General features: G+C 41.9%; 16 non-coding genes across 16 annotated transcripts; all 16 read left to right on the top strand.

The window, feature by feature from the left end:
• Positions 1 to 1,716: 1,716 nt before the first annotated feature.
• trnas-uga (transfer RNA serine (anticodon UGA)) lies at positions 1,717 to 1,798 on the top strand. The gene has a single exon. It is a non-coding gene; the product is annotated as a tRNA-Ser (tRNA).
• A 1,871-nt stretch (positions 1,799 to 3,669) lies between these two features.
• Positions 3,670 to 3,752, top strand: trnal-aag (transfer RNA leucine (anticodon AAG)). Its single transcript has one exon. It is a non-coding gene; the product is annotated as a tRNA-Leu (tRNA).
• A 376-nt stretch (positions 3,753 to 4,128) lies between these two features.
• Positions 4,129 to 4,210, top strand: trnas-uga (transfer RNA serine (anticodon UGA)). The gene has a single exon. It is a non-coding gene; the product is annotated as a tRNA-Ser (tRNA).
• A 1,864-nt stretch (positions 4,211 to 6,074) lies between these two features.
• trnal-aag (transfer RNA leucine (anticodon AAG)) lies at positions 6,075 to 6,157 on the top strand. The gene has a single exon. It is a non-coding gene; the product is annotated as a tRNA-Leu (tRNA).
• Positions 6,158 to 6,533: 376 nt separating this feature from the next.
• trnas-uga (transfer RNA serine (anticodon UGA)) lies at positions 6,534 to 6,615 on the top strand. The gene has a single exon. It is a non-coding gene; the product is annotated as a tRNA-Ser (tRNA).
• A 1,868-nt stretch (positions 6,616 to 8,483) lies between these two features.
• trnal-cag (transfer RNA leucine (anticodon CAG)) lies at positions 8,484 to 8,566 on the top strand. The gene has a single exon. It is a non-coding gene; the product is annotated as a tRNA-Leu (tRNA).
• A 649-nt stretch (positions 8,567 to 9,215) lies between these two features.
• On the top strand, positions 9,216 to 9,297 carry trnas-aga (transfer RNA serine (anticodon AGA)). The gene has a single exon. It is a non-coding gene; the product is annotated as a tRNA-Ser (tRNA).
• A 1,873-nt stretch (positions 9,298 to 11,170) lies between these two features.
• Positions 11,171 to 11,253, top strand: trnal-cag (transfer RNA leucine (anticodon CAG)). The gene has a single exon. It is a non-coding gene; the product is annotated as a tRNA-Leu (tRNA).
• Positions 11,254 to 11,880: 627 nt separating this feature from the next.
• trnas-uga (transfer RNA serine (anticodon UGA)) lies at positions 11,881 to 11,962 on the top strand. Its single transcript has one exon. It is a non-coding gene; the product is annotated as a tRNA-Ser (tRNA).
• A 3,481-nt stretch (positions 11,963 to 15,443) lies between these two features.
• trnas-uga (transfer RNA serine (anticodon UGA)) lies at positions 15,444 to 15,525 on the top strand. Its single transcript has one exon. It is a non-coding gene; the product is annotated as a tRNA-Ser (tRNA).
• Positions 15,526 to 17,398: 1,873 nt separating this feature from the next.
• On the top strand, positions 17,399 to 17,481 carry trnal-cag (transfer RNA leucine (anticodon CAG)). The gene has a single exon. It is a non-coding gene; the product is annotated as a tRNA-Leu (tRNA).
• A 622-nt stretch (positions 17,482 to 18,103) lies between these two features.
• trnas-uga (transfer RNA serine (anticodon UGA)) lies at positions 18,104 to 18,185 on the top strand. The gene has a single exon. It is a non-coding gene; the product is annotated as a tRNA-Ser (tRNA).
• Positions 18,186 to 19,052: 867 nt separating this feature from the next.
• On the top strand, positions 19,053 to 19,134 carry trnas-uga (transfer RNA serine (anticodon UGA)). Its single transcript has one exon. It is a non-coding gene; the product is annotated as a tRNA-Ser (tRNA).
• Positions 19,135 to 20,001: 867 nt separating this feature from the next.
• On the top strand, positions 20,002 to 20,083 carry trnas-uga (transfer RNA serine (anticodon UGA)). Its single transcript has one exon. It is a non-coding gene; the product is annotated as a tRNA-Ser (tRNA).
• Positions 20,084 to 22,611: 2,528 nt separating this feature from the next.
• Positions 22,612 to 22,693, top strand: trnas-uga (transfer RNA serine (anticodon UGA)). Its single transcript has one exon. It is a non-coding gene; the product is annotated as a tRNA-Ser (tRNA).
• Positions 22,694 to 23,560: 867 nt separating this feature from the next.
• On the top strand, positions 23,561 to 23,642 carry trnas-aga (transfer RNA serine (anticodon AGA)). The gene has a single exon. It is a non-coding gene; the product is annotated as a tRNA-Ser (tRNA).
• The last annotated feature ends 2,093 nt before the right edge of the window (positions 23,643 to 25,735 follow it).

Below are 25,735 nucleotides of genomic sequence, written 5' to 3'. Positions count from 1 at the left end.
TTAAAAGTTTACAGTTGTTGCATACCTGCTGTTGTACTGGGAATTTACCAATTGAATGAATGCTTTTCATTCTGAGGGACCCAAGAGTCTGGTGTTGTTCCTTTAAACATTCAGGAGCTGCCCAGATGATGGTTCGCATCCAACCCACATCCAAATCCAAAGGGACAAAATCGCTGACGATCGTTAAGCAGTTCATGTGAATAAAGAAATAAAGAAAGAAAAAAACTGTACACAGAATAAATTACACCAAATACACTGGGAACAGTTTAACTAAATCTTTATGAAGTGAAACAATATTACGGTTTCAACATTTCCTATTATTGCTGTCACTGAAAGGTACCAAAGCTTGCAGAAAACGACATTAAAACCGAAGTATATGTGATACAACTGGGCTAACATCCAGAGACACATTGCACAAGTCACAGAAGACGGTAAAGGCAAATGCACAGAGGAGACCGCCCCAACGAGAAGCGCTTATGAATATATTGTAAATCAAGTTTAGAACGCTTACAAATAGGTTGAAGCTTCTGTTTGCCTCACTATGCTTAAGAGTTGTTCACTGAAGCCCATTCTAGGCTTAAACTACAACACTGTCTTGATTCTATGGCACTGTCCATGGATGGTTGCCGAGGGAACCGACTACACTGCCTCGTTGTGTTGCCGAAATGCCTGAGCAGGGTCCCTGACGGAAGCCTATACATTCTGAAACAAAGTGCATGGATCAAATACGATCAGACAGTGGTCCATGCTGAAGCAAGGCTTTTTACGTAGTTGTGGCCGAGTGGTTAAGGCGATGGACTTGAAATCCATTGGGGTTTCCCCGCGCAGTTCCGAATCCTGCCAACTACGTCTGAGATTTGGTTTGTGATTCCAGTGCTGGGGTAGACAGAGTGACAACAAGCCTGACTGTATTCTTCACTGAAACACCATGTACCTTAAATGCTATTAAAAGTTTACAGTTGTTGCATACCTGCTGTTGTACTGGGAATTTGCCAATTGAACCAATGGATGCTTTTCATTCTGAGGGACCCAAGAGTCTGGTGTTGTTCCTTTAAACATTCAGGAGCTGCCCAGATGATGGTTCGCATCCAACCCACATCCAAATCCAAAGGGACAAAATCGCTGACGATCGTTAAGCAGTTCATGTGAATAAAGAAATAAAGAAAGAAAAAAACTGTACACAGAATAAATTACACCAAATACACTGGGAACAGTTTAACTAAATCTTTATGAAGTGAAACAATATTACGGTTTCAACATTTCCTATTATTGCTGTCACTGAAAGGTACCAAAGCTTGCAGAAAACGACATTAAAACCGAAGTATATGTGATACAACTGGGCTAACATCCAGAGACACATTGCACAAGTCACAGAAGACGGTAAAGGCAAATGCACAGAGGAGACCGCCCCAACGAGAAGCGCTTATGAATATATTGTAAATCAAGTTTAGAACGCTTACAAATAGGTTGAAGCTTCTGTTTGCCTCACTATGCTTAAGAGTTGTTCACTGAAGCCCATTCTAGGCTTAAACTACAACACTGTCTTGATTCTATGGCACTGTCCATGGATGGTTGCCGAGGGAACCGACTACACTGCCTCGTTGTGTTGCCGAAATGCCTGAGCAGGGTCCCTGACGGAAGCCTATACATTCTGAAACAAAGTGCATGGATCAAATACGATCAGACAGTGGTCCATGCTGAAGCAAGGCTTTTTACGTAGTTGTGGCCGAGCGGTTAAGGCGATGGACTTGAAATCCATTGGGGTTTCCCCGCGCAGGTCCGAATCCTGCCAACTACGTCTGAGATTTGGTTTGTGATTCCAGTGCTGGGGTAGCAAGAGTGAGGACAAACCTGTCTGGATTCTTCCCTGAAACACCATGTACCTTAAATGCTATTAAAAGTTTACAGTTGTTGCATACCTGCTGTTGTACTGAGAATTTACCAATTGAACCAATGGATGCTTTTCATTCTGAGGGACCCAAGAGTCTGGTGTTGTTCCTTTAAACATTCAGGAGCTGCCCAGATGATGGTTCGCATCCAACCCACATCCAAATCCAAAGGGACTAAATCGCTGACGATCGTTAAGCAGTTCATGTGAATAAAGAAATAAAGAAAGAAAAAAACTGTACACAGAATAAATTACACCAAATACACTGGGAACAGTTTAACTAAATCTTTATGAAGTGAAACAATATTACGGTTTCAACATTTCCTATTATTGCTGTCACTGAAAGGTACCAAAGCTTGCAGAAAATGACATTAAAACCGAAGTATATGTGATACAACTGGGGTAACATCCAGAGACACATTGCACCAGTCACAGAAGACGGTAAAGGCAAATACACAGAGGAGACCGCCCCAACGAGAAGCGCTTATGAATATATTGTAAATCAAGTGCTCCTATTTGAAGAAGTCTAATTGTGCTTTCTTTTGAAAGTATTGGATGTTGTCCGAACTGTTTAACGTTTTATCAATTGAAAAAATAAACGAATAAATAAATAAATGAATAAACAAAAAAATATCAATCAATCAATCAATCAATAAATAATAAAATGAAAAAAAAAAAGGAAGTATCTTTAGTTGCTTCAATCACCCAAAAGCACCCCAACAAATAGCACTTACCATTCAGGAAGGTCAGAGCCATTGATAGAATAACGACCGTGACAATAAGACAGATGGGTGGTCTGCTTCTTTGCATCTTCTCCTGCTGCATTCACCACAACAAATATAATCACTACATTCCCGCTATCCTAGAAGTTGTCCACTGAGAATTTACCAGTTGACCACCACTTCATTCTGAGGGGCCTGAGTCAAGTGTTGTTCCTTTGAATGCTCAGAGTCTGATCATAACTTGAGATGATTCACAGTCCAACCCACAGAATCCAATGTGACAATAGAAGTGATGATGGCAGATCACTCCATGTGAATGAACCAGGTGATTCACACATTGACAGGCAGTTATCACTCTAGATTGAGAGTAGGTACACAGCCAAATGATGCTTTCACTGATGTATTCAAAGGTATTGCTCTAAGAGATTTCAGCGTATGTTTCACTAAATATCTGTGCAAGAATTTTAAGAAATATTTATGAAGAGAAAGACTCAAGTTAGAATCTCAACAACGATGAATGTGATTATAGTTTCACACATCCGTGGTGTCCAAATTCACTGAAAGTTGCCCCAACTTGTAAGCAACAAGCAACTACCCCAACAAGTAGCACTTACCAAATGATTCAGACAGGTCAGAGCCATTGTTAGGGTATCAGTTGTAACAATAATGCTGAGTGACCTCTTCCCTATCAACCGTAAGAATTATCAATAAGAGTAAACAATCATTGCATACCTGCTATTGTACAAAGTCTTCAGTCAGATATTACCGCTTGCCCACTATTGAATTGTGAGATGCCAGACTCGGGCGTTGTTCATCTCAGTGTCTGGTTTGCTGTGGCTGTTACCCAAGCTTGTATGACAAGCTATGGAGCCGTTAAAAATCCAGGTATGTCACCTTAAAAAGTGTTGTCCTCTCCTGGAAACATTTGGGTCAAAATACTGCATGGGTTCCCTTTAAATCACTGCCGTAGATATTCGACCAGTTAGACAAGTGTATATACGACTCATATGGTCAACATAATGTGCATCATGCATGGTCCACGACGCACAGCGTCAGTGTGTCAGGATGGCCGAGTGGTCTAAGGCCCTGCGTTAAGGTCGCAGTCTCCTCTGGAGGCGTGGGTTCAAATCCCACTTCTGACAACCTGACCAGTTGCTGCACCCTCGGTCGAGGGTCTGAAAGACTGTTTGTAACGTAGTTCCTCTTTGCATGGAATTCATTTTGAAGTAAGTCACTTGAAATGTATAGTTTAGAACGCTTACAAACAGGTTTAAGCTTCTGTTTGCCACACTATGCTTAAGAGTTGTTCACTGAAGCCCATTCTAGTCCTAAACTATAACACTGTCTTGATTCTATGGCACGCTCCGTGGCTGGTTGCCGAGGGAACCAACTACACTGCCTCGTTGTGTTGCCGAAATACCTGAGCAGGGTCCCTAACGGAAGCCTATACATTCTGAAACAAAGTGCATGGATCAAATACGATCAGACAGTGGTCCATGCTGAAGCAAGGCTTTTTACGTAGTTGTGGCCGAGTGGTTAAGGCGATGGACTTGAAATCCATTGGGGTTTCCCCGCGCAGGTCCGAATCCTGCCAACTACGTCTGAGATTTGGTTTGTGATTCCAGTGCTGGGGTAGCAAGAGTGAGGACAAACCTGTCTGGATTCTTCCCTGAAACACCATGTATCTTAAATGCTATTAAAAGTTTACAGTTGTTGCATACCTGCTGTTGTACTGGGAATTTACCAATTGAATGAATGCTTTTCATTCTGAGGGACCCAAGAGTCTGGTGTTGTTCCTTTAAACATTCAGGAGCTGCCCAGATGATGGTTCGCATCCAACCCACATCCAAATCCAAAGGGACAAAATCGCTGACGATCGTTAAGCAGTTCATGTGAATAAAGAAATAAAGAAAGAAAAAAACTGTACACAGAATAAATTACACCAAATACACTGGGAACAGTTTAACTAAATCTTTATGAAGTGAAACAATATTACGGTTTCAACATTTCCTATTATTGCTGTCACTGAAAGGTACCAAAGCTTGCAGAAAATGACATTAAAACCGAAGTATATGTGATACAACTGGGGTAACATCCAGAGACACATTGCACCAGTCACAGAAGACGGTAAAGGCAAATGCACAGAGGAGACCGCCCCAACGAGAAGCGCTTATGAATATATTGTAAATCAAGTGCTCCTATTTGAAGAAGTCTAATTGTGCTTTCTTTTGAAAGTATTGGATGTTGTCCGAACTGTTTAACGTTTAATCAATTGAAAAAATAAACGAATAAATAAATAAATGAATAAACAAAAAAATATCAATCAATCAATAAATAAATAAATAATAAAATGAAAAAAAAGGAAGTATCTTTAGTTGCTTCAATCACCCAAAAGCACCCCAACAAATAGCACTTACCATTCAGGAAGGTCAGAGCCATTGATAGAATAACGACCGTGACAATAAGAAAGATGGGTGGTCTGCTTCTTTGCATCTTCTCCTGCCGCATTCACCACAACAAATATAATCACTACATTCCCGCTATCCTAGAAGTTGTCCACTGAGAATTTACCAGTTGACCACCATTTCATTCTGAGGGGCCTGAGTCAAGTGTTGTTCCTTTGAATGCTCAGAGTCTGATCATAACTTGAGATGATTCACAGTCCAACCCACAGAATCCAATGTGACAATAGAAGTGATGATGGCAGATCACTCCATGTGAATGAACCAGGTGATTCACACATTGACAGGCAGTTATCACTCTAGATTGAGAGTAGGTACACAGCCAAATGATGCTTTCACTGATGTATTCAAAGGTATTGCTCTAAGAGATTTCAGCGTATGTTTCACTAAATATCTGTGCAAGAATTTTAAGAAATATTTATGAAGAGAAAGACTCAAGTTAGAATCTCAACAACGATGAATGTGATTATAGTTTCACACATCCGTGGTGTCCAAATTCACTGAAAGTTGCCCCAACTTGTAAGCAACAAGCAACTACCCCAACAAGTAGCACTTACCAAATGATTCAGACAGGTCAGAGCCATTGTTAGGGTATCAGTTGTAACAATAATGCTGAGTGACCTCTTCCCTATCAACCGTAAGAATTATCAATAAGCGTAAACAATCATTGCATACCTGCTATTGTACAAAGTCTTCAGTCAGATATTACCGCTTGCCCACTATTGAATTGTGAGATGCCAGACTCGGGCGTTGTTCATCTCAGTGTCTGGATTGCTGTGGCTGTTACCCAAGCTTGTATGACAAGCTATGGAGCCGTTAAAAATCCAGGTATGTCACCTTAAAAAGTGTTGTCCTCTCCTGGAAACATTTGGGTCAAAATACTGCATGGGTTCCCTTTAAATCACTGCCGTAGATATTCGACCAGTCAGACAAGTGTATATACGACTCATATGGTCAACATAATGTGCATCATGCATGGTCCACGACGCACAGCGTCAGTGTGTCAGGATGGCCGAGCGGTCTAAGGCCCTGCGTTAAGGTCGCAGTCTCCTCTGGAGGCGTGGGTTCAAATCCCACTTCTGACAACCTGACCAGTTGCTGCACCCTCGGTCGAGGGTCTGAAAGACTGTTTGTAACGTAGTTCCTCTTTGCATGGAATTCATTTTGAAGTAAGTCACTTGAAATGTATAGTTTAGAACGCTTACAAACAGGTTTAAGCTTCTGTTTGCCACACTATGCTTAAGAGTTGTTCACTGAAGCCCATTCTAGTCCTAAACTATAACACTGTCTTGATTCTATGGCACGCTCCGTGGCTGGTTGCCGAGGGAACCAACTACACTGCCTCGTTGTGTTGCCGAAATACCTGAGCAGGGTCCCTAACGGAAGCCTATACATTCTGAAACAAAGTGCATGGATCAAATACGATCAGACAGTGGTCCATGCTGAAGCAAGGCTTTTTACGTAGTTGTGGCCGAGTGGTTAAGGCGATGGACTTGAAATCCATTGGGGTTTCCCCGCGCAGGTCCGAATCCTGCCAACTACGTCTGAGATTTGGTTTGTGATTCCAGTGCTGGGGTAGCAAGAGTGAGGACAAACCTGTCTGGATTCTTCCCTGAAACACCATGTACCTTAAATGCTATTAAAAGTTTACAGTTGTTGCATACCTGCTGTTGTACTGGGAATTTACCAATTGAATGAATGCTTTTCATTCTGAGGGACCCAAGAGTCTGGTGTTGTTCCTTTAAACATTCAGGAGCTGCCCAGATGATGGTTCGCATCCAACCCACATCCAAATCCAAAGGGACAAAATCGCTGACGATCGTTAAGCAGTTCATGTGAATAAAGAAATAAAGAAAGAAAAAAACTGTACACAGAATAAATTACACCAAATACACTGGGAACAGTTTAACTAAATCTTTATGAAGTGAAACAATATTACGGTTTCAACATTTCCTATTATTGCTGTCACTGAAAGGTACCAAAGCTTGCAGAAAATGACATTAAAACCGAAGTATATGTGATACAACTGGGGTAACATCCAGAGACACATTGCACCAGTCACAGAAGACGGTAAAGGCAAATGCACAGAGGAGACCGCCCCAACGAGAAGCGCTTATGAATATATTGTAAATCAAGTGCTCCTATTTGAAGAAGTCTAATTGTGCTTTCTTTTGAAAGTATTGGATGTTGTCCGAACTGTTTAACGTTTAATCAATTGAAAAAATAAACGAATAAATAAATAAATGAATAAACAAAAAAATATCAATCAATCAATAAATAAATAAATAATAAAATGAAAAAAAAGGAAGTATCTTTAGTTGCTTCAATCACCCAAAAGCACCCCAACAAATAGCACTTACCATTCAGGAAGGTCAGAGCCATTGATAGAATAACGACCGTGACAATAAGAAAGATGGGTGGTCTGCTTCTTTGCATCTTCTCCTGCCGCATTCACCACAACAAATATAATCACTACATTCCCGCTATCCTAGAAGTTGTCCACTGAGAATTTACCAGTTGACCACCATTTCATTCTGAGGGGCCTGAGTCAAGTGTTGTTCCTTTGAATGCTCAGAGTCTGATCATAACTTGAGATGATTCACAGTCCAACCCACAGAATCCAATGTGACAATAGAAGTGATGATGGCAGATCACTCCATGTGAATGAACCAGGTGATTCACACATTGACAGGCAGTTATCACTCTAGATTGAGAGTAGGTACACAGCCAAATGATGCTTTCACTGATGTATTCAAAGGTATTGCTCTAAGAGATTTCAGCGTATGTTTCACTAAATATCTGTGCAAGAATTTTAAGAAATATTTATGAAGAGAAAGACTCAAGTTAGAATCTCAACAACGATGAATGTGATTATAGTTTCACACATCCGTGGTGTCCAAATTCACTGAAAGTTGCCCCAACTTGTAAGCAACAAGCAACTACCCCAACAAGTAGCACTTACCAAATGATTCAGACAGGTCAGAGCCATTGTTAGGGTATCAGTTGTAACAATAATGCTGAGTGACCTCTTCCCTATCAACCGTAAGAATTATCAATAAGAGTAAACAATCATTGCATACCTGCTATTGTACAAAGTCTTCAGTCAGATATTACCGCTTGCCCACTATTGAATTGTGAGATGCCAGACTCGGGCGTTGTTCATCTCAGTGTCTGGATTGCTGTGGCTGTTACCCAAGCTTGTATGACAAGCTATGGAGCCGTTAAAAATCCAGGTATGTCACCTTAAAAAGTGTTGTCCTCTCCTGGAAACATTTGGGTCAAAATACTGCATGGGTTCCCTTTAAATCACTGCCCGTAGATATTCGACCAGTCAGACAAGTGTTTATACGACTAGCACACGACTCAACATAATGTGCATCGTGCACGGTCCACGACGCGCAGCTTCAAAGTGTCAGGATGGCCGAGCGGTCTAAGGCGCTGCGTTCAGGTTGCAGTCTCCCCTGGAGGCGTGGGTTCAAATCCCACTCCTGACATTTAGAGCCTTTGCTGCACTCTGTTGAGGGGTTATTTGGCTGTTCCTCTTTCAAGAAATCCCTTGAAATGTCCCTGCATAGTTTAGGGTAAATTCTAGTTTAGGGTAAATTAGGGTGCCTGGGTTCAAGTTTGAACTCCTCCTTGTAGCCCATTCTGGGGTTCAAACTTGAGCTTCTTCTCCAGAGCAGAGCAGTCTTGGCAGAGCAGTCCAAGGTACTGCGTTAAGGTCGCAGTCTCCTCTGGAGGAGTGGGTTCAAATCCCACTTCTGACAACCTGACCAGTTGCTGCACCCTCGGTCGAGGGTCTGAAAGACTGTTTGTAACGTAGTTCCTCTTTGCATGGAATTCATTTTGAAGTAAGTCACTTGAAATGTTTAGTTTAGAACGCTTACAAATAGGTTGAAGCTTCTGTTTGCCACACTATGCTTAAGAGTTGTTCACTGAAGCCCATTCTAGGCTTAAACTACAACACTGTCTTGATTCTATGGCACTGTCCATGGATGGTTGCCGAGGGAACCGACTACACTGCCTCGTTGTGTTGCCGAAATGCCTGAGCAGGGTCCCTGACGGAAGCCTATACATTCTGAAACAAAGTGCATGGATCAAATACGATCAGACAGTGGTCCATGCTGAAGCAAGGCTTTTTACGTAGTTGTGGCCGAGTGGTTAAGGCGATGGACTAGAAATCCATTGGGGTTTCCCCGCGCAGGTTCGAATCCTGCCAACTACGTCTGCGATTTGGTTTGTGATTCCGTTGCTGGGGTAGACAGAATGACCACAAGCCTGACTGTATTCTTCACTGGAACACCATGTACCTTAAATGCTATTAAAAGTTTACAGTTGTTGCATACCTGCTGTTGTACTGGGAATTTGCCAATTGAACCAATGGATGCTTTTCATTCTGAGGGACCCAAGAGTCTGGTGTTGTTCCTTTAAACATTCAGGAGCTGCCCAGATGATGGTTCGCATCCAACCCACATCCAAATCCAAAGGGACAAAAGCGCTGACGATCGTTAAGCAGTTCATGTGAATAAAGAAATAAAGAAAGAAAAAAACTGTACACAGAATAAATTACACCAAATACACTGGGAACAGTTTAACTAAATCTTTATGAAGTGAAACAATATTACGGTTTCAACATTTCCTATTATTGCTGTCACTGAAAGGTACCAAAGCTTGTAGAAAATGACATTAAAACCAAAGTATATGTGATACAACTGGGGTAACATCCAGAGACACATTGCACCAGTCACAGAAGACGGTAAAGGCAAATACACAGAGGAGACCGCCCCAACGAGAAGCGCTTATGAATATATTGTAAATCAAGTGCTCCTATTTGAAGAAATCTAATTGTGCTTTCTTTTGAAAGTATTGGATGTTGTCCGAACTGTTTAACGTTTAATCAATTGAAAAAATAAACTAATAAATAAATAAATGAATAAACAAAATAATATCAATCAATCAATCAATCAAAAAATAATAAAATGAAAAAAAAAGGAAGTATCTTTAGTTGCTTCAATCATCCAAAAGCACCCCAACAAATAGCACTTACCATTCAGGAAGGTCAGAGCCATTGATAGAATAACGACTGTGACAATAAGACAGATGGGTGGTCTGCTTCTTTGCATCTTCTCCTGCCGTATTCACCACAACAAATATAATCACTACATTCCCGCTATCCTAGAAGTTGTCCACTGAGAATTTAGCAGTTGACCACCATTTCATTCTGAGGGGCCTGAGTCAAGTGTTGTTCCTTTGAATGCTCAGAGTCTGATCATAACTTGAGATGATTCACAGTCCAACCCACAGAATCCAATGTGACAATAGAAGTGATGACGGCAGATCACTCCATGTGAATGAACCAGGTGATTCACACATTGACAGGCAGTTATCACTCTAGATTGAGAGTAGGTACACAGCCAAATGATGCTTTCACTGATGTATTCAAAGGTAATGCTCCAAGAGATTTCAGCGTATGTTTCACTAAATATCTGTGCAAGAATTTTAAGAAATATTTATGAAGAGAAAGACTCAAGTTAGAATCTCAACAACGATGAATGTGATTATAGTTTCACACATCCGTGGTGTCCAAATTCACTGAAAGTTGCCCCAACTTGTAAGCAACAAGCAACTACCCCAACAAGTAGCACTTGCCAAATGATTCAGACAGGTCAGAGCCATTGTTAGGGTATCAGTTGTAACAATAATGCTGAGTGACCTCTTCCCTATCAACCGTAAGAATTATCAATAAGCGTAAACAATCATTGCATACCTGCTATTGTACAAAGTCTTCAGTCAGATATTACCGCTTGCCCACTATTGAATTGTGAGATGCCAGACTCGGGCGTTGTTCATTTCAGTGTCTGGTTTGTTGTGGCTGTTACCCAAGCTTGTATGACAAGCTATGGAGCTGTTAAAAATCCAGGTATGTCACCTTAAAAAGTGTTGTCCTCTCCTGGAAACATTTGGGTCAAAATACTGCATGGGTTCCCTTTAAATCACTGCCCGTAGATATTCGACCAGTCAGACAAGTGTTTATACGACTAGCACACGACTCAACATAATGTGCATCGTGCACGGTCCACGACGCGCAGCTTCAAAGTGTCAGGATGGCCGAGCGGTCTAAGGCGCTGCGTTCAGGTCGCAGTCTCTCCTGGAGGCGTGGGTTCAAATCCCACTCCTGACATTTAGAGCCTTTGCTGCACTCTGTTGAGGGGTTATTTGGCTGTTCCTCTTTCAAGAAATCCCTTGAAATGTCCCTGCATAGTTTAGGGTGCCTGGGTTCAAGTTTGAACTCCTCCTTGTAGCCCATTCTGGGGTTCAAACTTGAGCTTCTTCTCCAGAGCAGAGCAGTCTTGGCAGAGCAGTCCAAGGTGCTGCGTTAAGGTCGCAGTCTCCTCTGGAGGAGTGGGTTCAAATCCCACTTCTGACAACCTGACCAGTTGCTGCACCCTCGGTCGAGGGTCTGAAAGACTGTTTGTAACATAGTTCCTCTTTGCATGGAATTCATTTTGAAGTAAGTCACTTGAAATGTTTAGTTTAGAACGCTTACAAACAGGTTTAAGCTTCTGTTTGCCACACTATGAAATGCTTAAGAGTTGTTCACTGAAGCCCATTCTAGTCCTAAACTATAACACTGTCTTGATTCTATGGCACGCTCCGTGGGTGGTTGCCGAGGGAACCAACTACACTGCCTCGTTGTGTTGCCGAAATACCTGAGCAGGGTCCCTAACGGAAGCCTATACATTCTGAAACAAAGTGCATGGATCAAATACGATCAGACAGTGGTCCATGCTGAAGCAAGGCTTTTTACGTAGTTGTGGCCGAGTGGTTAAGGCGATGGACTTGAAATCCATTGGGGTTTCCCCGCGCAGGTCCGAATCCTGCCAACTACGTCTGAGATTTGGTTTGTGATTCCAGTGCTGGGGTAGCAAGAGTGAGGACAAACCTGTCTGGATTCTTCCCTGAAACACCATGTACCTTAAATGCTATTAAAAGTTTACAGTTGTTGCATACCTGCTGTTGTACTGGGAATTTACCAATTGAATGAATGAATGAATGCTTTTCATTCTGAGGGACCCAAGAGTCTGGTGTTGTTCCTTTAAACATTCAGGAGCTGCCCAGATGATGGTTCGCATCCAACCCACATCCAAATCCAAAGGGACAAAATCGCTGACGATCGTTAAGCAGTTCATGTGAATAAAGAAATAAAGAAAGAAAAAAACTGTACACAGAATAAATTACACCAAATACACTGGGAACAGTTTAACTAAATCTTTATGAAGTGAAACAATATTACGGTTTCAACATTTCCTATTATTGCTGTCACTGAAAGGTACCAAAGCTTGCAGAAAACGACATTAAAACCGAAGTATATGTGATACAACTGGGCTAACATCCAGAGACACATTGCACAAGTCACAGAAGACGGTAAAGGCAAATGCACAGAGGAGACCGCCCCAACGAGAAGCGCTTATGAATATATTGTAAATCAAGTTTAGAACGCTTACAAACAGGTTTAAGCTTCTGTTTGCCACACTATGCTTAAGAGTTGTTCACTGAAGCCCATTCTAGTCCTAAACTATAACACTGTCTTGATTCTATGGCACGCTCCGTGGCTGGTTGCCGAGGGAACCAACTACACTGCCTCGTTGTGTTGCCGAAATACCTGAGCAGGGTCCCTAACGGAAGCCTATACATTCTGAAACAAAGTGCATGGATCAAATACGATCAGACAGTGGTCCATGCTGAAGCAAGGCTTTTTACGTAGTTGTGGCCGAGTGGTTAAGGCGATGGACTTGAAATCCATTGGGGTTTCTCCGCGCAGGTCCGAATCCTGCCAACTACGTCTGAGATTTGGTTTGTGATTCCAGTGCTGGGGTAGCAAGAGTGAGGACAAACCTGTCTGGATTCTTCCCTGAAACACCATGTACCTTAAATGCTATTAAAAGTTTACAGTTGTTGCATACCTGCTGTTGTACTGGGAATTTACCAATTGAATGAATGCTTTTCATTCTGAGGGACCCAAGAGTCTGGTGTTGTTCCTTTAAACATTCAGGAGCTGCCCAGATGATGGTTCGCATCCAACCCACATCCAAATCCAAAGGGACAAAATCGCTGACGATCGTTAAGCAGTTCATGTGAATAAAGAAATAAAGAAAGAAAAAAACTGTACACAGAATAAATTACACCAAATACACTGGGAACAGTTTAACTAAATCTTTATGAAGTGAAACAATATTACGGTTTCAACATTTCCTATTATTGCTGTCACTGAAAGGTACCAAAGCTTGCAGAAAATGACATTAAAACCGAAGTATATGTGATACAACTGGGGTAACATCCAGAGACACATTGCACCAGTCACAGAAGACGGTAAAGGCAAATGCACAGAGGAGACCGCCCCAACGAGAAGCGCTTATGAATATATTGTAAATCAAGTGCTCCTATTTGAAGAAGTCTAATTGTGCTTTCTTTTGAAAGTATTGGATGTTGTCCGAACTGTTTAACGTTTAATCAATTGAAAAAATAAACGAATAAATAAATAAATGAATAAACAAAAAAATATCAATCAATCAATAAATAAATAAATAATAAAATGAAAAAAAAGGAAGTATCTTTAGTTGCTTCAATCACCCAAAAGCACCCCAACAAATAGCACTTACCATTCAGGAAGGTCAGAGCCATTGATAGAATAACGACCGTGACAATAAGACAGATGGGTGGTCTGCTTCTTTGCATCTTCTCCTGCCGCATTCACCACAACAAATATAATCACTACATTCCCGCTATCCTAGAAGTTGTCCACTGAGAATTTAGCAGTTGACCACCATTTCATTCTGAGGGGCCTGAGTCAAGTGTTGTTCCTTTGAATGCTCAGAGTCTGATCATAACTTGAGATGATTCACAGTCCAACCCACAGAATCCAATGTGACAATAGAAGTGATGATGGCAGATCACTCCATGTGAATGAACCAGGTGATTCACACATTGACAGGCAGTTATCACTCTAGATTGAGAGTAGGTACACAGCCAAATGATGCTTTCACTGAAGTATTCAAAGGTATTGCTCTAAGAGATTTCAGCGTATGTTTCACTAAATATCTGTGCAAGAATTTTAAGAAATATTTATGAAGAGAAAGACTCAAGTTAGAATCTCAACAACGATGAATGTGATTATAGTTTCACACATCCGTGGTGTCCAAATTCACTGAAAGTTGCCCCAACTTGTAAGCAACAAGCAACTACCCCAACAAGTAGCACTTACCAAATGATTCAGACAGGTCAGAGCCATTGTTAGGGTATCAGTTGTAACAATAATGCTGAGTGACCTCTTCCCTATCAACCGTAAGAATTATCAATAAGAGTAAACAATCATTGCATACCTGCTATTGTACAAAGTCTTCAGTCAGATATTACCGCTTGCCCACTATTGAATTGTGAGATGCCAGACTCGGGCGTTGTTCATCTCAGTGTCTGGTTTGCTGTGGCTGTTACCCAAGCTTGTATGACAAGCTATGGAGCCGTTAAAAATCCAGGTATGTCACCTTAAAAAGTGTTGTCCTCTCCTGGAAACATTTGGGTCAAAATACTGCATGGGTTCCCTTTAAATCACTGCCCGTAGATATTCGACCAGTCAGACAAGTGTTTATACGACTAGCACACGACTCAACATAATGTGCATCGTGCACGGTCCACGACGCGCAGCTTCAACGTGTCAGGATGTCCGAGCGGTCTCCCCTGGAGGCGTGGGTTTATATCCCGCTCCTGACATTTAGAGCCTTTGCTGCACTCTGTTGAGGGGTTGTTTGGCTGTTCCTCTTTCAAGAAATCCCTTGAAATGTCCCTGCATAGTTTAGGGTTCAAGTTTGAACTCCTCCTTGTAGCCCATTCTGGGGTTCAAACTTGAGCTTCTTCTCCAGATCAGGATGGCAGAGCAGTCCAAGGTGCTGCGTTCAGGTAGCAGTCTGGAGGCGTGGACTCAAATCCCACTTCTGACAATCAGCCCAGTTGCTGCACCCTCGGTCGAGGGTCTGAAAGACTGTTTGTAACGTAGTTCCTCTTTGCATGGAATTCATTTTGAAGTAAGTCACTTGAAATGTATAGTTTAGAACGCTTACAAACAGGTTTAAGCTTCTGTTTGCCACACTATGCTTAAGAGTTGTTCACTGAAGCCCATTCTAGTCCTAAACTATAACACTGTCTTGATTCTATGGCACGCTCCGTGGCTGGTTGCCGAGGGAACCAACTACACTGCCTCGTTGTGTTGCCGAAATACCTGAGCAGGGTCCCTAACGGAAGCCTATACATTCTGAAACAAAGTGCATGGATCAAATACGATCAGACAGTGGTCCATGCTGAAGCAAGGCTTTTTACGTAGTTGTGGCCGAGTGGTTAAGGCGATGGACTTGAAATCCATTGGGGTTTCCCCGCGCAGGTCCGAATCCTGCCAACTACGTCTGAGATTTGGTTTGTGATTCCAGTGCTGGGGTAGCAAGAGTGAGGACAAACCTGTCTGGATTCTTCCCTGAAACACCATGTACCTTAAATGCTATTAAAAGTTTACAGTTGTTGCATACCTGCTGTTGTACTGGGAATTTACCAATTGAACCAATGGATGCTTTTCATTCTGAGGGACCCAAGAGTCTGGTGTTGTTCCTTTAAACATTCAGGAGCTGCCCAGATGATGGTTCGCATCCAACCCACATCCAAATCCAAAGGGACAAAATCGCTGACGATCGTTAAGCAGTTCATGTGAATAAAGAAATAAAGAAAGAAAAAAACTGTACACAGAATAAATTACACCAAATGCACTGGGAACAGTTTAACTAAATCTTTATGAAGTGAAACAATATTACGGTTTCAACATTTCCTATTATTGCTGTCACTGAAAGGTACCAAAGCTTGCAGAAAACGACATTAAAACCGAAGTATATGTGATACAACTGGGCTAACATCCAGAGACACATTGCACAAGTCACAGAAGACGGTAAAGGCAAATGCACAGAGGAGACCGCCCCAACGAGAAGCGCTTATGAATATATTGTAAATCAAGTGCTCCTATTTGAAGAAATCTAATTGTGCTTTCTTTTGAAAGTATTGGATGTTGTCCGAACTGTTTAACGTTTAATCAATTGAAAAAATAAACTAATAAATAAATAAATGAATAAACAAAATAATATCAATCAATCAATCAATCAAAAAATAATAAAATGAAAAAAAAAGGAAGTATCTTTAGTTGCTTCAATCATCCAAAAGCACCCCAACAAATAGCACTTACCATTCAGGAAGGTCAGAGCCATTGATAGAATAACGACTGTGACAATAAGACAGATGGGTGGTCTGCTTCTTTGCATCTTCTCCTGCCGTATTCACCACAACAAATATAATCACTACATTCCCGCTATCCTAGAAGTTGTCCACTGAGAATTTAGCAGTTGACCACCATTTCATTCTGAGGGGCCTGAGTCAAGTGTTGTTCCTTTGAATGCTCAGAGTCTGATCATAACTTGAGATGATTCACAGTCCAACCCACAGAATCCAATGTGACAATAGAAGTGATGACGGCAGATCACTCCATGTGAATGAACCAGGTGATTCACACATTGACAGGCAGTTATCACTCTAGATTGAGAGTAGGTACACAGCCAAATGATGCTTTCACTGATGTATTCAAAGGTATTGCTCCAAGAGATTTCAGCGTATGTTTCACTAAATATCTGTGCAAGAATTTTAAGAAATATTTATGAAGAGAAAGACTCAAGTTAGAATCTCAACAACGATGAATGTGATTATAGTTTCACACATCCGTGGTGTCCAAATTCACTGAAAGTTGCCCCAACTTGTAAGCAACAAGCAACTACCCCAACAAGTAGCACTTACCAAATGATTCAGACAGGTCAGAGCCATTGTTAGGGTATCAGTTGTAACAATAATGCTGAGTGACCTCTTCCCTATCAACCGTAAGAATTATCAATAAGCGTAAACAATCATTGCATACCTGCTATTGTACAAAGTCTTCAGTCAGATATTACCGCTTGCCCACTATTGAATTGTGAGATGCCAGACTCGGGCGTTGTTCATTTCAGTGTCTGGTTTGTTGTGGCTGTTACCCAAGCTTGTATGACAAGCTATGGAGCTGTTAAAAGTCCAGGTATGTCACCTTAAAAAGTGTTGTCCTCTCCTGGAAACATTTGGGTCAAAATACTGCATGGGTTCCCTTTAAATCACTGCCCGTAGATATTCGACCAGTCAGACAAGTGTTTATACGACTAGCACACGACTCAACATAATGTGCATCGTGCACGGTCCACGACGCGCAGCTTCAAAGTGTCAGGATGGCCGAGCGGTCTAAGGCGCTGCGTTCAGGTCGCAGTCTCCCCTGGAGGCGTGGGTTCAAATCCCACTCCTGACATTTAGAGCCTTTGCTGCACTCTGTTGAGGGGTTATTTGGCTGTTCCTCTTTCAAGAAATCCCTTGAAATGTCCCTGCATAGTTTAGGGTGCCTGGGTTCAAGTTTGAACTCCTCCTTGTAGCCCATTCTGGGGTTCAAACTTGAGCTTCTTCTCCAGAGCAGAGCAGTCTTGGCAGAGCAGTCCAAGGTACTGCGTTAAGGTCGCAGTCTCCTCTGGAGGAGTGGGTTCAAATCCCACTTCTGACAACCTGACCAGTTGCTGCACCCTCGGTCGAGGGTCTGAAAGACTGTTTGTAACGTAGTTCCTCTTTGCATGGAATTCATTTTGAAGTAAGTCACTTGAAATGTTTAGTTTAGAACGCTTACAAACAGGTTTAAGCTTCTGTTTGCCACACTATGCTTAAGAGTTGTTCACTGAAGCCCATTCTAGTCCTAAACTATAACACTGTCTTGATTCTATGGCACGCTCCGTGGCCGGTTGCCGAGGGAACCAACTACACTGCCTCGTTGTGTTGCCGAAATACCTGAGCAGGGTCCCTAACGGAAGCCTATACATTCTGAAACAAAGTGCATGGATCAAATACGATCAGACAGTGGTCCATGCTGAAGCAAGGCTTTTTACGTAGTTGTGGCCGAGTGGTTAAGGCGATGGACTTGAAATCCATTGGGGTTTCCCCGCGCAGGTCCGAATCCTGCCAACTACGTCTGAGATTTGGTTTGTGATTCCAGTGCTGGGGTAGCAAGAGTGAGGACAAACCTGTCTGGATTCTTCCCTGAAACACCATGTACCTTAAATGCTATTAAAAGTTTACAGTTGTTGCATACCTGCTGTTGTACTGAGAATTTACCAATTGAACCAATGGATGCTTTTCATTCTGAGGGACCCAAGAGTCTGGTGTTGTTCCTTTAAACATTCAGGAGCTGCCCAGATGATGGTTCGCATCCAACCCACATCCAAATCCAAAGGGACAAAATCGCTGACGATCGTTAAGCAGTTCATGTGAATAAAGAAATAAAGAAAGAAAAAAACTGTACACAGAATAAATTACACCAAATGCACTGGGAACAGTTTAACTAAATCTTTATGAAGTGAAACACTATTACGGTTTCAACATTTCCTATTATTGCTGTCACTGAAAGGTACCAAAGCTTGCAGAAAACGACATTAAAACCGAAGTATATGTGATACAACTGGGCTAACATCCAGAGACACATTGCACAAGTCACAGAAGACGGTAAAGGCAAATGCACAGAGGAGACCGCCCCAACGAGAAGCGCTTATGAATATATTGTAAATCAAGTTTAGAACGCTTACAAATAGGTTGAAGCTTCTGTTTGCCTCACTATGCTTAAGAGTTGTTCACTGAAGCCCATTCTAGGCTTAAACTACAACACTGTCTTGATTCTATGGCACTGTCCATGGATGGTTGCCGAGGGAACCGACTACACTGCCTCGTTGTGTTGCCGAAATGCCTGAGCAGGGTCCCTGACGGAAGCCTATACATTCTGAAACAAAGTGCATGGATCAAATACGATCAGACAGTGGTCCATGCTGAAGCAAGGCTTTTTACGTAGTTGTGGCCGAGTGGTTAAGGCGATGGACTTGAAATCCATTGGGGTTTCCCCGCGCAGGTCCGAATCCTGCCAACTACGTCTGAGATTTGGTTTGTGATTCCAGTGCTGGGGTAGCAAGAGTGAGGACAAACCTGTCTGGATTCTTTCCTGAAACACCATGTACCTTAAATGCTATTAAAAGTTTACAGTTGTTGCATACCTGCTGTTGTACTGAGAATTTACCAATTGAACCAATGGATGCTTTTCATTCTGAGGGACCCAAGAGTCTGGTGTTGTTCCTTTAAACATTCAGGAGCTGCCCAGATGATGGTTCGGATCCAACCCACATCCAAATCCAAAGGGACAAAATCGCTGACGATCGTTAAGCAGTTCATGTGAATAAAGAAATAAAGAAAGAAAAAAACTGTACACAGAATAAATTACACCAAATACACTGGGAACAGTTTAACTAAATCTTTATGAAGTGAAACAATATTACGGTTTCAACATTTCCTATTATTGCTGTCACTGAAAGGTACCAAAGCTTGCAGAAAACGACATTAAAACCGAAGTATATGTGATACAACTGGGCTAACATCCAGAGACACATTGCACAAGTCACAGAAGACGGTAAAGGCAAATGCACAGAGGAGACCGCCCCAACGAGAAGCGCTTATGAATATATTGTAAATCAAGTTTAGAACGCTTACAAACAGGTTTAAGCTTCTGTTTGCCACACTATGCTTAAGAGTTGTTCACTGAAGCCCATTCTAGTCCTAAACTATAACACTGTCTTGATTCTATGGCACGCTCCGTGGCTGGTTGCCGAGGGAACCAACTACACTGCCTCGTTGTGTTGCCGAAATACCTGAGCAGGGTCCCTAACGGAAGCCTATACATTCTGAAACAAAGTGCATGGATCAAATACGATCAGACAGTGGTCCATGCTGAAGCAAGGCTTTTTACGTAGTTGTGGCCGAGTGGTTAAGGCGATGGACTTGAAATCCATTGGGGTTTCCCCGCGCAGGTCCGAATCCTGCCAACTACGTCTGAGATTTGGTTTGTGATTCCAGTGCTGGGGTAGCAAGAGTGAGGACAAACCTGTCTGGATTCTTCCCTGAAACACCATGTACCTTAAATGCTATTAAAAGTTTACAGTTGTTGCATACCTGCTGTTGTACTGGGAATTTACCAATTGAATGAATGCTTTTCATTCTGAGGGACCCAAGAGTCTGGTGTTGTTCCTTTAAACATTCAGGAGCTGCCCAGATGATGGTTCGCATCCAACCCACATCCAAATCCAAAGGGACAAAATCGCTGACGATCGTTAAGCAGTTCATGTGAATAAAGAAATAAAGAAAGAAAAAAACTGTACACAGAATAAATTACACCAAATACACTGGGAACAGTTTAACTAAATCTTTATGAAGTGAAACAATATTACGGTTTCAACATTTCCTATTATTGCTGTCACTGAAAGGTACCAAAGCTTGCAGAAAATGACATTAAAACCGAAGTATATGTGATACAACTGGGGTAACATCCAGAGACACATTGCACCAGTCACAGAAGACGGTAAAGGCAAATGCACAGAGGAGACCGCCCCAACGAGAAGCGCTTATGAATATATTGTAAATCAAGTGCTCCTATTTGAAGAAGTCTAATTGTGCTTTCTTTTGAAAGTATTGGATGTTGTCCGAACTGTTTAACGTTTAATCAATTGAAAAAATAAACGAATAAATAAATAAATGAATAAACAAAAAAATATCAATCAATCAATAAATAAATAAATAATAAAATGAAAAAAAAGGAAGTATCTTTAGTTGCTTCAATCACCCAAAAGCACCCCAACAAATAGCACTTACCATTCAGGAAGGTCAGAGCCATTGATAGAATAACGACCGTGACAATAAGACAGATGGGTGGTCTGCTTCTTTGCATCTTCTCCTGCCGCATTCACCACAACAAATATAATCACTACATTCCCGCTATCCTAGAAGTTGTCCACTGAGAATTTAGCAGTTGACCACCATTTCATTCTGAGGGGCCTGAGTCAAGTGTTGTTCCTTTGAATGCTCAGAGTCTGATCATAACTTGAGATGATTCACAGTCCAACCCACAGAATCCAATGTGACAATAGAAGTGATGATGGCAGATCACTCCATGTGAATGAACCAGGTGATTCACACATTGACAGGCAGTTATCACTCTAGATTGAGAGTAGGTACACAGCCAAATGATGCTTTCACTGAAGTATTCAAAGGTATTGCTCTAAGAGATTTCAGCGTATGTTTCACTAAATATCTGTGCAAGAATTTTAAGAAATATTTATGAAGAGAAAGACTCAAGTTAGAATCTCAACAACGATGAATGTGATTATAGTTTCACACATCCGTGGTGTCCAAATTCACTGAAAGTTGCCCCAACTTGTAAGCAACAAGCAACTACCCCAACAAGTAGCACTTACCAAATGATTCAGACAGGTCAGAGCCATTGTTAGGGTATCAGTTGTAACAATAATGCTGAGTGACCTCTTCCCTATCAACCGTAAGAATTATCAATAAGAGTAAACAATCATTGCATACCTGCTATTGTACAAAGTCTTCAGTCAGATATTACCGCTTGCCCACTATTGAATTGTGAGATGCCAGACTCGGGCGTTGTTCATCTCAGTGTCTGGTTTGCTGTGGCTGTTACCCAAGCTTGTATGACAAGCTATGGAGCCGTTAAAAATCCAGGTATGTCACCTTAAAAAGTGTTGTCCTCTCCTGGAAACATTTGGGTCAAAATACTGCATGGGTTCCCTTTAAATCACTGCCCGTAGATATTCGACCAGTCAGACAAGTGTTTATACGACTAGCACACGACTCAACATAATGTGCATCGTGCACGGTCCACGACGCGCAGCTTCAACGTGTCAGGATGGCCGAGCGGTCTCCCCTGGAGGCGTGGGTTTATATCCCGCTCCTGACATTTAGAGCCTTTGCTGCACTCTGTTGAGGGGTTGTTTGGCTGTTCCTCTTTCAAGAAATCCCTTGAAATGTCCCTGCATAGTTTAGGGTTCAAGTTTGAACTCCTCCTTGTAGCCCATTCTGGGGTTCAAACTTGAGCTTCTTCTCCAGATCAGGATGGCAGAGCAGTCCAAGGTGCTGCGTTCAGGTAGCAGTCTGGAGGCGTGGACTCAAATCCCACTTCTGACAATCAGCCCAGTTGCTGCACCCTCGGTCGAGGGTCTGAAAGACTGTTTGTAACGTAGTTCCTCTTTGCATGGAATTCATTTTGAAGTAAGTCACTTGAAATGTATAGTTTAGAACGCTTACAAACAGGTTTAAGCTTCTGTTTGCCACACTATGCTTAAGAGTTGTTCACTGAAGCCCATTCTAGTCCTAAACTATAACACTGTCTTGATTCTATGGCACGCTCCGTGGCTGGTTGCCGAGGGAACCAACTACACTGCCTCGTTGTGTTGCCGAAATACCTGAGCAGGGTCCCTAACGGAAGCCTATACATTCTGAAACAAAGTGCATGGATCAAATACGATCAGACAGTGGTCCATGCTGAAGCAAGGCTTTTTACGTAGTTGTGGCCGAGTGGTTAAGGCGATGGACTTGAAATCCATTGGGGTTTCCCCGCGCAGGTCCGAATCCTGCCAACTACGTCTGAGATTTGGTTTGTGATTCCAGTGCTGGGGTAGCAAGAGTGAGGACAAACCTGTCTGGATTCTTCCCTGAAACACCATGTACCTTAAATGCTATTAAAAGTTTACAGTTGTTGCATACCTGCTGTTGTACTGGGAATTTACCAATTGAACCAATGGATGCTTTTCATTCTGAGGGACCCAAGAGTCTGGTGTTGTTCCTTTAAACATTCAGGAGCTGCCCAGATGATGGTTCGCATCCAACCCACATCCAAATCCAAAGGGACAAAATCGCTGACGATCGTTAAGCAGTTCATGTGAATAAAGAAATAAAGAAAGAAAAAAACTGTACACAGAATAAATTACACCAAATGCACTGGGAACAGTTTAACTAAATCTTTATGAAGTGAAACAATATTACGGTTTCAACATTTCCTATTATTGCTGTCACTGAAAGGTACCAAAGCTTGCAGAAAACGACATTAAAACCGAAGTATATGTGATACAACTGGGGTAACATCCAGAGACACATTGCACAAGTCACAGAAGACGGTAAAGGCAAATGCACAGAGGAGACCACCCCAACGAGAAGCGCTTATGAATATATTGTAAATCAAGTTTAGAACGCTTACAAATAGGTTGAAGCTTCTGTTTGCCTCACTATGCTTAAGAGTTGTTCACTGAAGCCCATTCTAGGCTTAAACTACAACACTGTCTTGATTCTATGGCACTGTCCATGGATGGTTGCCGAGGGAACCGACTACACTGCCTCGTTGTGTTGCCGAAATGCCTGAGCAGGGTCCCTGACGGAAGCCTATACATTCTGAAACAAAGTGCATGGATCAAATACGATCAGACAGTGGTCCATGCTGAAGCAAGGCTTTTTACGTAGTTGTGGCCGAGTGGTTAAGGCGATGGACTAGAAATCCATTGGGGTTTCCCCGCGCAGGTTCGAATCCTGCCAACTACGTCTGCGATTTGGTTTGTGATTCCGTTGCTGGGGTAGACAGAATGACCACAAGCCTGACTGTATTCTTCACTGGAACACCATGTACCTTAAATGCTATTAAAAGTTTACAGTTGTTGCATACCTGCTGTTGTACTGGGAATTTGCCAATTGAACCAATGGATGCTTTTCATTCTGAGGGACCCAAGAGTCTGGTGTTGTTCCTTTAAACATTCAGGAGCTGCCCAGATGATGGTTCGCATCCAACCCACATCCAAATCCAAAGGGACAAAAGCGCTGACGATCGTTAAGCAGTTCATGTGAATAAAGAAATAAAGAAAGAAAAAAACTGTACACAGAATAAATTACACCAAATACACTGGGAACAGTTTAACTAAATCTTTATGAAGTGAAACAATATTACGGTTTCAACATTTCCTATTATTGCTGTCACTGAAAGGTACCAAAGCTTGTAGAAAATGACATTAAAACCAAAGTATATGTGATACAACTGGGGTAACATCCAGAGACACATTGCACCAGTCACAGAAGACGGTAAAGGCAAATACACAGAGGAGACCGCCCCAACGAGAAGCGCTTATGAATATATTGTAAATCAAGTGCTCCTATTTGAAGAAATCTAATTGTGCTTTCTTTTGAAAGTATTGGATGTTGTCCGAACTGTTTAACGTTTAATCAATTGAAAAAATAAACTAATAAATAAATAAATGAATAAACAAAATAATATCAATCAATCAATCAATCAAAAAATAATAAAATGAAAAAAAAAGGAAGTATCTTTAGTTGCTTCAATCATCCAAAAGCACCCCAACAAATAGCACTTACCATTCAGGAAGGTCAGAGCCATTGATAGAATAACGACTGTGACAATAAGACAGATGGGTGGTCTGCTTCTTTGCATCTTCTCCTGCCGTATTCACCACAACAAATATAATCACTACATTCCCGCTATCCTAGAAGTTGTCCACTGAGAATTTAGCAGTTGACCACCATTTCATTCTGAGGGGCCTGAGTCAAGTGTTGTTCCTTTGAATGCTCAGAGTCTGATCATAACTTGAGATGATTCACAGTCCAACCCACAGAATCCAATGTGACAATAGAAGTGATGACGGCAGATCACTCCATGTGAATGAACCAGGTGATTCACACATTGACAGGCAGTTATCACTCTAGATTGAGAGTAGGTACACAGCCAAATGATGCTTTCACTGATGTATTCAAAGGTATTGCTCCAAGAGATTTCAGCGTATGTTTCACTAAATATCTGTGCAAGAATTTTAAGAAATATTTATGAAGAGAAAGACTCAAGTTAGAATCTCAACAACGATGAATGTGATTATAGTTTCACACATCCGTGGTGTCCAAATTCACTGAAAGTTGCCCCAACTTGTAAGCAACAAGCAACTACCCCAACAAGTAGCACTTGCCAAATGATTCAGACAGGTCAGAGCCATTGTTAGGGTATCAGTTGTAACAATAATGCTGAGTGACCTCTTCCCTATCAACCGTAAGAATTATCAATAAGCGTAAACAATCATTGCATACCTGCTATTGTACAAAGTCTTCAGTCAGATATTACCGCTTGCCCACTATTGAATTGTGAGATGCCAGACTCGGGCGTTGTTCATTTCAGTGTCTGGTTTGTTGTGGCTGTTACCCAAGCTTGTATGACAAGCTATGGAGCTGTTAAAAATCCAGGTATGTCACCTTAAAAAGTGTTGTCCTCTCCTGGAAACATTTGGGTCAAAATACTGCATGGGTTCCCTTTAAATCACTGCCCGTAGATATTCGACCAGTCAGACAAGTGTTTATACGACTAGCACACGACTCAACATAATGTGCATCGTGCACGGTCCACGACGCGCAGCTTCAAAGTGTCAGGATGGCCGAGCGGTCTCCCCTGGAGGCGTGGGTTTAAATCCCGCTCCTGACATTTAGAGCCTTTGCTGCACTCTGTTGAGGGGTTGTTTGGCTGTTCCTCTTTCAAGAAATCCCTTGAAATGTCCCTGCATAGTTTAGGGTTCAAGTTTGAACTCCTCCTTGTAGCCCATTCTGGGGTTCAAACTTGAGCTTCTTCTCCAGATCAGGATGGCAGA

Source organism: Ictalurus punctatus, chromosome 13 (genome assembly GCF_001660625.3).
Source record: "Ictalurus punctatus breed USDA103 chromosome 13, Coco_2.0, whole genome shotgun sequence".
In the NCBI taxonomy this organism is placed as follows: domain Eukaryota; kingdom Metazoa; phylum Chordata; class Actinopteri; order Siluriformes; family Ictaluridae; genus Ictalurus; species Ictalurus punctatus.
The sequence above is the reverse complement of the archived record's forward strand: the minus strand, read 5'-3'. Positions and strand labels throughout refer to the sequence as shown.